Genomic DNA, 11,312 nt, shown 5'->3' on the forward strand with positions numbered 1-11,312 from the left:
GAAAATGGAAAATTACAGCAGGACAAAGGATAGATAATGAAGTTTGTAGAAGATGAGACGGGCCAGAGTAAACAGAAAATTTCTGAAAGAGGATCCTGACGATGAACGAGAGGCTCTAGAGTGACAAAAGCGAGAAAAGAGATCAGAAAACACGGAAGTGAAGAAAAGTAAGAGGCCAAATCTCATAATATTGATTATGTTTTTGGGTTTTAAAGTTATTTTCTTCACTATTTCCATACCCTCCTCTCTCATGTAGTCAATTTTATAATCTAAAGGGACAAGCCTCTCACTGGCTCCGGACCAAGCCCATCCTCACTGATCTTCCCTCTAACCCCAAAATTGCATCCAGAATAATTGCTAGTCTCCACTATTTTAAACGATATGATCACCATTTCCACAGGTTCCTCTCACCTCCACATAACATTTGAATTGCTCATACTTGATTTGAAGTTGTGTCATTGATTCGTATTATTATTGATTTCATCTTTGATTTTTAGTTATTCACCTAGTCACATGGACTTTTGCCCTTGTGTCCGTCTCCTTCGGTACTTTTTTTTTTTTTTTTAATGTCTTCCATCCACATGCCATCTAACATCCACTCTCATCCCAGGGAAGAGAGAAGACTCCCTGAGTGCTCACTGTCCAGATATCAATATCAAGACTTAGGCTCTTACATTCTATTTGTTTCTTGAATAGAGATGTAAGAGATGGCAAAAAGCAGTCATGGATACTTAGGATGAAAGGGATAATTAACCCTTTTTCCTCTATGTACTTTTTAAAGTCTGCGAAATATCTAAGGAGTAGAAACTTCATTATATCATAATATAACACAAGTACCATAACACAAATTTATAATAGCCTCATGTTTTTTAATTGTTGAGTTTTCTACATACCCTTTGCTAATTTCTCCCCAATGCTCTAAAAGATCTATAAAATTTGTGTGATATTTCTGTTCATATAGTCAAACCTAACAGATAATCCATCAATTCCATTTTTTCCCTGACAGTTTCTTTCTGAGAGAGCCCTTCATCCTTTGGGTCTGACGTAGGGCAGCTGCGTTCTAGGCTTGCTCCATAGCTGCTTTCCTGGGCTTCCTAATAGTTCTTCTATTCTATATTGGATCGTCATATCATCCAATAGCTTCCAGAGAAAGTGACCATGGTGGGGGGTGGGGTGGTAAACTTTGTGACACCTTATCTGTCTGCAAATATGATTTTTCTCTTATAGTTGATTGATAGTTTAGCTTGGTATGGGATTTTAAGTTGGAAATGTTTTTCTTTTAGAATTTTAAAGGCCTTACCCCACTGGCTTCTAACTTCCAAGTATTGCTGTTTATTAGAAGTGCAGTTTCCTCCTCCTCCTCCTCCTCCTCCTCCTCCTCCTCTGATTCTATGGATATGACCTGGGTTTTTTTCCCTATGTAAAGGACCTGTTTTCTACCACTCCATGGGTCAACCTCCACTTTCCTCCCACTTTCTGTGGTTCTACTACAGGATATTGGAGCCAGAATTCTAGCTCTACCTTTTTTTTTTCGACTTTCTCCTCCTCTCTTCTACTCTCTGGACAATTTCACTTTATCTTCTTATCCTTTCTATTGAATTTTGTATTTTACCTCTCTTGTTCACTGATTGCTCGTGTGTATACATATATAGCATTTCTGTTTTTGTTTCATGTACGTGTTTTCTTAGCTTTCCAAGAAATTTTCCTGTTTTTAAGTTTTCTTCTGCTTTCCACATTGTTTCCTCTCAATTTCTTTCCGCTTTTCTGGTTGTGTGTGTGTCTGTGCATGTGTGTGTTGTTGAAGGTTTTCCTCAAATGTTGGATCTTTGTCTATTCATATTTAGGACTGAAACACTAAAGCGGAGCTCACTGGAAACTGTATGTGCACAGATGGGGGTCGCTAATTGATGGTTTTCGTTCTAAGGTGGCTGGAGCAAACAGGTTTTCAATTAGGCACCCTCAAACATCAGGATCTGTAGATCACATTGCAGGGACTATTCAGTGTCTCCAGAGAAGAATTCTCCAGTCTCCTACCTGGGGAATATTTGCACAGCCACCACTGTTGAGGTTCTGGCAGCAAGGCAGGGGGAATAGGGTTGTGGATCTAACATTTAGGATGCATATTTCCACCCAGTCCTTCTGTTTTCCACTAAGTGCTCACCACTACCTTCAGCTGTGCCTGGTGTCCCTGAGTCGCTATTTTGCAGATTCACTTTCTCCAGAGAATATATACCCTCTGGTATCCTGCAGGGGGTTGTTGCCAGGCTAAAAAGGGTTGGAGAGGGGTATTGTGGATTTATCTGCTTTATATACAGACTTCTAAACAATTTGCTTGTTTTTGGCCCCGTGTCTTTCTCCTTCCATCTGGGATATCTGGTCCCTCCAGGTCCTGAACTTTTGGGGGGATGAGCGGAGTGAACTATTACTCTTGTTTATATTGTCCTCTAAGAGCATGTAAGTTCCAGCTTCCTGCACTCTGCTATTAATCCCCACTCTGTCTCTAAAAGATGACCTCTCTGACCCACTGTTGTTCGCGCTCCTGTTCTCCGTCTTTTGGGCTTTATATCATATTTATATAGTTATTTTCATCTGGTGGGATTTGGAGAGAAACATATGAATGTGTTCAGTCTTCCATGTTTGACAAAGAGTCTCCTCCATTATATTTTAATTGTTCTTAATCGAATTCTCAAAAAGTGATCCTAATTTTCATCTTGAGGTTAATTCGCTATTTTTATAAAGTCTCTTGTGTGAAAGTGGTTAATACAATAAACAAATAACTAAGCTGCTCTCCTACTACTGCAGTGTACAACAGCCTCTACTAAATCAGTTAAATATCTTCTTAAAAACCCACAAAACCTTTCTTGAGCCCACATTTCTCTTACATACTGAATTTCTTTGCTCCCTGTGGTAGGCACAAAAGTGATTCTCCAGAGGAATATTCACTTTCTAATCCCAAGAACCTGTGAATATTGCCTTATATGGCAGAAGATGTGATGGCATTAAATATCTTGAGAGGAGGAGCTTATTCTGGAATATATGGGTGAGTCCCAAATGGCAACGCAAGTGTCCTTATCTGAGGGAGACAGGAGATCAGACACAGACAGGAGAAGAGGAGGCAATGTGACCTCAGAGGCAGACACTGAAGAGATGCAGCCACGAGCCTAGGAATGCTGATAGCCAGAAGTTGGAACGGCAAAGAATGGATTTTTTCTAGAGCCTCTGTAGGTAGTGCGGCCTCTGCCAACACCTTGACTTTGGACTTCTGGCCTCCAGAACTGTGAGAGAATAAATTTCTATTCTTTCAAGCCCCCCCTGTTGGTGGTAATTTGTTACAGCAGTTCTAGGAAACATCCTCTTTTTACTGCAGAATTCCTCCCAAAAGTTGTTACCCTTACTTTTTCTAAATATTCTCTTCTTTTCCTTTTTATCCGGCTTTTTACACTGGACATTCTAATATATACAGAAAAGTTGGAAAATTAGAGCAACGAACAACAAAACATTCTCTAGCTAGATTGAATAATTGCTAGCAGTTTGCTCTATTTGCTTTATCTTTGTATACTTCATCACATATCTCCTAAAAATAAAGGTATTCTCTTACATGTCCATAATACCTAAGTAGATTTAATTTAAAAAATTTATGTATTTTAAAATTTTTAATTTAATAATTTTTTACATTTTTAAAATTTTAATTTAATAAATTAAAATTAAGAATAATGCCTTTATGTCATCTAATATTCAATCTATATTCAATTGTCCTTCCTTATCTCAAAAATATCTTTTATAACTTTTTCCTTGGCTCAGGATCCGATTGGGGCTCATACATTGAATATGATTGTTAACTCTTTTAAATCGACATTAATCTCCCTCTTATTCTGTTTTTAACAACTCTGACTTTTTAATGAATTTCAGGCCTATATTCGTACAGATGTCCAACATTCTGGATTTATCTGATTGTGTCCAGATGGTGTCATTCAGTCTGTTCTTCTAGCTGCTGTAGATCTCACATACCGGAAGTTTGGGCTATAGGTCTGGTTTCTTTTTCTCTGTAGTACTTTTCACTTTCTAACCCAGAGTTTTCCTTTTGTAGTTGCTTATTTATTTATTTCCTGCACGAGGGAATCAGTGTGTTACCCATTCTAGGCCGCTGTGTAACCAACACGTGGGAGACACTCGGCATGTATTTGTGGTATGAGACAGTCCATCGCATTCAGTGACTCCACCTGCTCAATATTAGTTTACATTTATTGAGAAATTGCTGTAATAATTGACCCTGTTTCTTAGAACGTCTCACATTTTTTTGAAGCCTCAGATGCCTAAAAATGTCTTTATTCTATTCTTGAGGTTTGTCCAGGTGCAGAACTTTCCCTCAGCAGTTTGAAGGCCTGCGCCTTCCAGCATGGCCACTGAGAGTCCAGATCGATTTTTATGCTTGAGTCTTTGTACACGACCAGATGTGTGCACGTGGCCTGTTTTCTTCTCCTTGTCTCCGTATTTCTGCTTATTTATTAGTCAGAAGTTTATAGCTTGTTCATTCTCTGAGAACTCTGATCCTGTGGTTAGACAATAAACTAGAGATATTGGGTATGGGCAGAGTTGTAAAGATAAGCTACAGAAGGCTCAAGTCTAGTCGTGGGATCTTTTTGACACGTGACGATAGCGAACATTTATTGAATTCTTGGAATAATCAGAATAATTTCACAGGCACCATGCTAAGCACTTTACATGTTCTCTACCCTTTATTCTTCCCAGCGATGCTTTGCGATAGGAACGATTACTCTACCAACTCTACCGACCAGAAACCGCCAGGACCAGGCCCTGACCCAGAGCCACACTAGAAAGCACTCTGCTCGGTGGCCCAGTCCCTTCTCACTGGACAAGCCTCACACCTTGGTTTTCTCAACAGTCAAAGCAAAGTCTCCGAGCCTTCCCGGGGGGCAGGGAATGAGGCTGTGCAACGCCCCTTCCATTCACTCCGTGAATGCTTGTTGAATGAGCATGTCAGTGGCAAGTTTTTAAGACCGTCAATGCCAGAAAACAATGATGTTTATTTTCTCTCCCAGATTTCTGTCTTCCCGAGATCACCCACTCCTAGTCCTCTATGGTGAGAAACTGTCACGTCTCCTAGAAGTGGCTTGCGCAGCCACGAGGTCAAGATGGATAGTTTTTGGTGGTGTGGGTCTCAGATTGCACTGCGAACCAAATCACAGGACTTCTTCTTTGGCTGGATTACATTTTCTCCTGGGATATCAGATGCATTCCACTGAGGCCACAGAAAGAAAAAGTGAAGATCAAGACACCGTGACAAATGGCAGCCAATTTGTAAGTGCAGATATTTTCAATCATCTAGATAGCTAGAACTTTATAATTTCCTTTTTTACTAAAATGAACTAAAATGCACACATTTCGGGGAATTCAGGGCTCCTCAGTGATGTTATTTATTTTCATTATCCTATTCTTCCTGCGCATATTCCCAAAGAGCCCTGTTGCTTGCAACAGGATGTGTTAAAAGTGACGTTATTGTCTGGCTTTTGTTCAAATGTGCTCTTAGTCGGTCCTTGCTGCCTGTCTGCCTTTTCTTTAGCTGGAGCCTGTGCTCCCGAGTCAGCCAGAGCCTGCCTGGGGTCCCTGCCCTCCTCCACAGGTGCCCGAGTTTGCACCTCTCGACCACAAAATGGTCCAGCTTAATGAATGGCTGTGCTTGGGCATTTAATCTCATGTCAAGCCCAGGACTCCATAGATGCCTAAGTACTTTTTTTTTTTTTTTTTGAGCTTCGGGGAATACAGTATAAGATAAAAACAACAGTGTGTTTTGCTTTGTTTGTTTTTTGCTTTATGCTGTGGGAATTGAAAAAAACTACATACCTACCCATACTCGAGTGCCCATGAGAGGGAGAGTTAAGCCCGGGGGATGCAGGACAAAGTGAGTGGTCACAGTTCCCGAAACCAGCGCCAATTAAAATAAAACGTCAGTCGTACTGTGTAAAATGGGAAAAGTAGTGGCAGCTATACAAATCATGCTGTGATTTTTTTTTTCTGTTTAATTTGTTTTGTAACTGGTAATTTGCTTGAATTTGGAGCTGTGTACTTTGAGTGTATTATAAGGAAGCTTTTGGGGAAAATACATGTGTGTGTGTGTGTGTGTGTGTGTGTGTGTGTTTTGTGTGTGTGTGTGTGTATATGCACCATAGCTTACATAGCTTGGAATTCTCTGCAAAAGTTCAGATGCACAATATTTTTTAAAGTTTTATGATTTATTAAAGGTTGAAAACCTGTTTCTGTACCATTAAGTTAAAGTATAAGGCACAGGATGGCAAACAAGTATTTGTTTATATTAAATATTTTGTTACATTTAAGATGTAACGGCCCCCCTCCTCCCGTTGGCAATGATCAGGTTGGACAGGTGATGGATTTGTAAATTGCACTAACAGACACAGATTCAAACAGGTGTAAGAAATAGGGCTGACACCAGAGCTTCAGGAGTTTGACTCCTAATCTGGGTTCTTGTGTGACACCAGACGGTTTTCCATCATGCTTGGCCTGGCCCCCTGATTCAGGAACTGGAGGAAGGTGGCTGCTGCCGCTGGGCACAAATTTCTCAGAGGCCACTGGGCATTATTCTGGGATGGCCCCTGGGTCTCAGAGATTCACTGTCCATCTTGCAAGGGTCATCATCCTGTCAGACCTCACTGACCTAACTCTCAAGAAGCCAGCCCTGCCAGCTTTCCCCAATTTGGTGTCAGAGTCATTTCTACACAGAATACACAGGGCTTGCAAGGTCACACTCGGCTGCTTCTTGGACTCTGACCCCCTCTGAGCTCATTCTCCTTCCTCCTTCTCCTTCCTCCTTCCTCTCTTCCTTAGAGGCTCCCGGGGTACTATGTGCATACCTAGGGTGGGACCGGGACATGGGTTGTGGCCAGTTCTGTTCATGTCTGTATCGCTCAGACTCCACTGTCCTTATTGATATCATGCAGACAAATGCATGATACTTTGGTTAGCATTGTCACGAGAGCCAGGGATACAACAGACAGGTGCCCTGCCCTTGGGGACAAGAGGTGCACGCAGGGACTCATTTGTGAATGAGGTAGCACTTTGTTATAGTACATTAACAACTAATGATTTATCTCAGTCTCATAATTTCATTTTTGTGGTATGGCCTAAAAAGCCTAGTTTCCCCAAAAGAGCCAGCTCAGTTTATGGTACAATTCTACTACTTAGTCATTCATTTAACAAATATTTAGTAAGCACCTATTATTTGCCAGGCAGTATTCCAGATGTCAGGATTATAACAGAGAACAAACTGACAAATATCCCTGATCTCTGAGAGCCTGTGCTGTTGTAGAAGGAGACGGAAAAATTGCATCAATATGTAACATGAGCTAAGAATTTTGAAGAAAAGCTAAGCAGGGTAAGGAAGAGTAACAGAGGTGTGTGAGTGCGTGATCTTTTAGATGGGGTCATTGAGGAAGTCCTTTGTGATGCGGTGACTCTCAAACAGGGCCTAGAAGGAGGTGAGGGAGAAGAAGCAGATGTTTGGAGGAAGTCCTTTCCAGGCAAGGAGGCAGCAAGGAACAGAGCCTCTGAGTGGCAGCAAGTGATCCTGGCCTGTTTGGAGAACAGGAAGTCACTAACTGAATGTCCACACTCCTGGTCGCCCTCGTCTGCAAGCCCGTGGGCTTAACGGGAGGAACAAATGAAATCATTTGTGTGGAAATATTTATGTCAACCATCAAGCACGGTGTAAAAGTTAGTCTCTGTATGTTGACTTCATCAAGTATTTGTAGCGTGTCTAAATCATCATGGATTGTAACCATTATATTACATTCTACCCTTTCGTTTCTTTACAATTAAGGGGAAATTCACATAATGTGTGATGAATTTTAAAGTATAAAATCCAGTGACACTGAGTGCATTCACACTGTTGTGTGCATTCACTCTCTAGTTTCAAAACTTTCATCGCCCTGCCCTTTCATTTTTAATACTAGTTTGTTAACGCTTTTGAAAAAGGATCCCCTCATGTCTGACTTTGCCCTTTCTTTCTGGCTGGCCTTCATCAGTTCCGATGATTCATCCATCTGTTTATTCAACAGATAATTATTGAACATTTACTGCGTGATAGGCACCATACTGGGTTGGTTCTGGGTATACAAAAGTGACAGAGGACACACAGGTCCCTGTGTTTAGGAGACTCATCATCTAGCGAGGGATTTAGACACTGAACATATTATCAGAAAATCAACTTAAATTATGATAAATGCTTATAAGCAAAAATGCTTTGAAAATTGTGTTTGAAACATTTGTGAAGTTATTAAAGCTATTAGAAGTGAGAAGCCACTAGCTTTTAAAGCTTAGAATAACATGACTATGTATTTTTTATAATTGTGCTCTTAGTTCAGAGACACAGGAGAGAAAGATCACCTCAGGAAAGTGACCTGGATTCTGTTAGAGCAGAGAATAGGGAGACAGGCAAAGATAAAATCGGTACTTCATTCATTTCCTCCCGATAACAGCCCTCTGAGGTCCGCAAGGACAGATATTTCCCGCGCTCCCATTTTACAGATGTGGAAACTGAGACCAGGAAGTTCGTGCCCTGCTTAACGCCACCTGGCGGAGCTTTTATCTAACGTTTCACTTTAGCCATCTGTCTCGTAAAGCTGCAAAGCATTCCGTCCGATAGGGAGCAGTGCACACCTGGTTGGAAGGAGACCCACAGACACCCGCGGGGTTGGTCCACAGCCACCCAGCCCACATGGTGTGCTCCCAGATTTCCAGGAGAGGGCACTGCTAGGCCGGCCTCAGAGTCACCTCGCTGGACGTTCCCCCGGGCCTGCCCTCCTGCCCCTCCCTACCACCCCACCACTTGAGACTCATGACCCAGCAAGCTCTCAGCTCCCTGAGGCCTTTTCGTCACTGATGTGCACACGTGTGTTTTTCTAGATGATTGTTTCTTAATCACACTGTGGAATGACAAATCAGGGCTAGTAACCCAAGTCACCTCGACTGATGAGCTAGTGATCATCAAAACAAACGTACAGCCCCCGGGCGGAGCCACGAAAGCGGCTAGCGTCCCCCTTGCGGCCACCTGGTGCCACCACTGCACGTCCGTCATGTAGGCGCGCTCTTCGGTTTTCTTTAGGCAGAATGACCTGGCAGCATTTCCACCCCACCCACAGCTAGTTTCGCTTTCCTAATGTTAAAAAAGCTCCTTCTAACTGAAGTAGAGTGGTCGAACAGGTTCCAGCATTTTACTTAATTTTTTTATATGCTTATTTAAGATTTCTTCCTTCTAGTGAGTCTCTTTCCTTTTTGTCTCAGGAAGATGCCCAGAACTGTTCTCTTTGGCGTTTGTCCAAAGTCCAGGTTCTAATATTTTTTGGACTGTGGTTTAATTTTAACCAGAAAACTCTTCTTTTGGAATAATTACTGTTTAATCTGGAAAGAGCCAGTTTGATACACAGCAACAACACCTCCTGCCATTTATGTCTATTTACTGCTGACATATTCTTTGTAAAAGCGGAGGCCGATTTGGTGGGGAAAATGAAAATAAAAATTGTGGGCAGGTTCATTCGGGGGACCGTCTAAACGTCTGCTTTGTTAACGTAATAAATTCCAGGTGTCCGGGAGTGGGCTGGGGAGAGAATTGAGGGAAGAGATGACCGAGAGGCCCCTAAGGTAGACACGTGACATCAGTTTTCTGCGACAATCTCAATTTCTGAGACAGAAGGCACACGGGCCCTTTGACAGGCCAGACATCAGACTGCCATCAGTGCTCAGTTCTGAACACGTGGTCACCGGAGAGGCCTGTCGGCAGTGACAGGCATCGTCTCCTCAGGACTGACCTTGACCTGCGGAGCTGGGACCCCAGCGCTCCCTGCACCGGTCGTGTTTCCGAGGCCTTGTTCCCTACAGTGCACGTCCAGGGGTAACAATCGCTTGTATTTGTGGGACCTTAAAGAATTTTCGATGCGACAAGACGGAAATTCATTAATTTTTTGCAGTTTCGGTGGCAAACCTCTGCTTTGGTAATTAAAAAAAAAAAAAAAGATCAAAAGAGAATGAGATATGCCATGCAGACCAATTCTAGAAAAAAATGATTTATGCCAGTCCCGGCCGAGGCAAACAAATTTGGGAGGACTGACTCGCTTTGCAGAAGTGGTCTTCACTTTACTGTAGAGTCATCCTTGGGCTTACAGAAGGGAGGTCAGAAAAGCTGAAGGCTAGCTGTCAAAAGCTGTCACTGGTGAGAGACGTTCTTAAGTGAAAATAAAGGTTTGGTTGCCCAGTGAGTCAGTGTGGGCTGAGGCTCCATTTACAAAAGTCTGGTCTGTGCGGATTCTGTTAAGGGCAGGTGTATAAAGCCAGGTGTAGTCACACTGGCCCGATCCGTCCCACAGGAGCTCCTCAAGGCAGAGACTCTCTTTCACGGCTCCTCACTGCTGTTTTTCCTTCGTCGAAATCCTCAATGAATGTCACATCAACATGTTCATCGGTTAGATTTGATATGTATATAAGCAGAACGGTCCGTCCACGTGTGGCCTGACCTGGCATGGACTCAGAACCCGGTGCTCGTCACTTCTCTTGCATCTGGAAGAGTGCTAACGAAGACAAGAGAAAACGAAAGCTTCTCATGCATCCTAATCTGGGAGTTTGATCTTCACGAAGAATGCGTGTCTGTTTCATCATTCGGTTTCTCGCTCAGCCTTCCAGTTCAGACCCGTGCAGCAGACATTCGCCTCTCAGGCCTTCTTGCCCGCTGGGCACTGTTCCTTATTCGGGCCTGGGCTGCTACGTCCCAGGACGGCCCTCTCTCCTGAGTCCTCCCTCTGTACCTGCCAAAGGCAGAGGGGTTGGGGCGTGGCTTCCAGGGTGATGGCTAGGCTTCCCGAAGGGCACCGTCACCCCCTAAAAAAGGACTTCTACTTGGCGATGTCTCTGAGGAGCCCTGGGAGGTGGCCGGTTGGGTCCTGACTCAGTAGGGAGGGAGATAGCTCAGCTCGCTGATGCCTATCTGGCGGAGCGAAATTGGCCTGGGCAAGGGCGGGTCTGTGCCTCCAACTAGCTGGGGGTGGGAGAGTGGCGGTGGGAACTTTTGCACCACGAATTCTTTGGACGTTATGATGGCTCGATGGCTCTGCCGAGATCCCTTTATCTTAAAGTTTCTACCAAGCAACCAGCATCACACAGGGTCAGGATTTCTCTTTTGTCTTGGTTATACCCTCAGAAGCCCAGGGCACCGCACGAGAATGACAGGGTCGGCAAAACCAGAGCTCACGTAGGAGGCTCAGGCTGTGTGATGGGGCAGAAGCCAGAAT

The sequence above is a fragment of the Pteropus alecto genome, unplaced genomic scaffold (genome assembly GCF_000325575.1).
Source record: "Pteropus alecto unplaced genomic scaffold, ASM32557v1 scaffold43, whole genome shotgun sequence".
NCBI classification, from domain to species: Eukaryota; Metazoa; Chordata; class Mammalia; order Chiroptera; family Pteropodidae; genus Pteropus; species Pteropus alecto.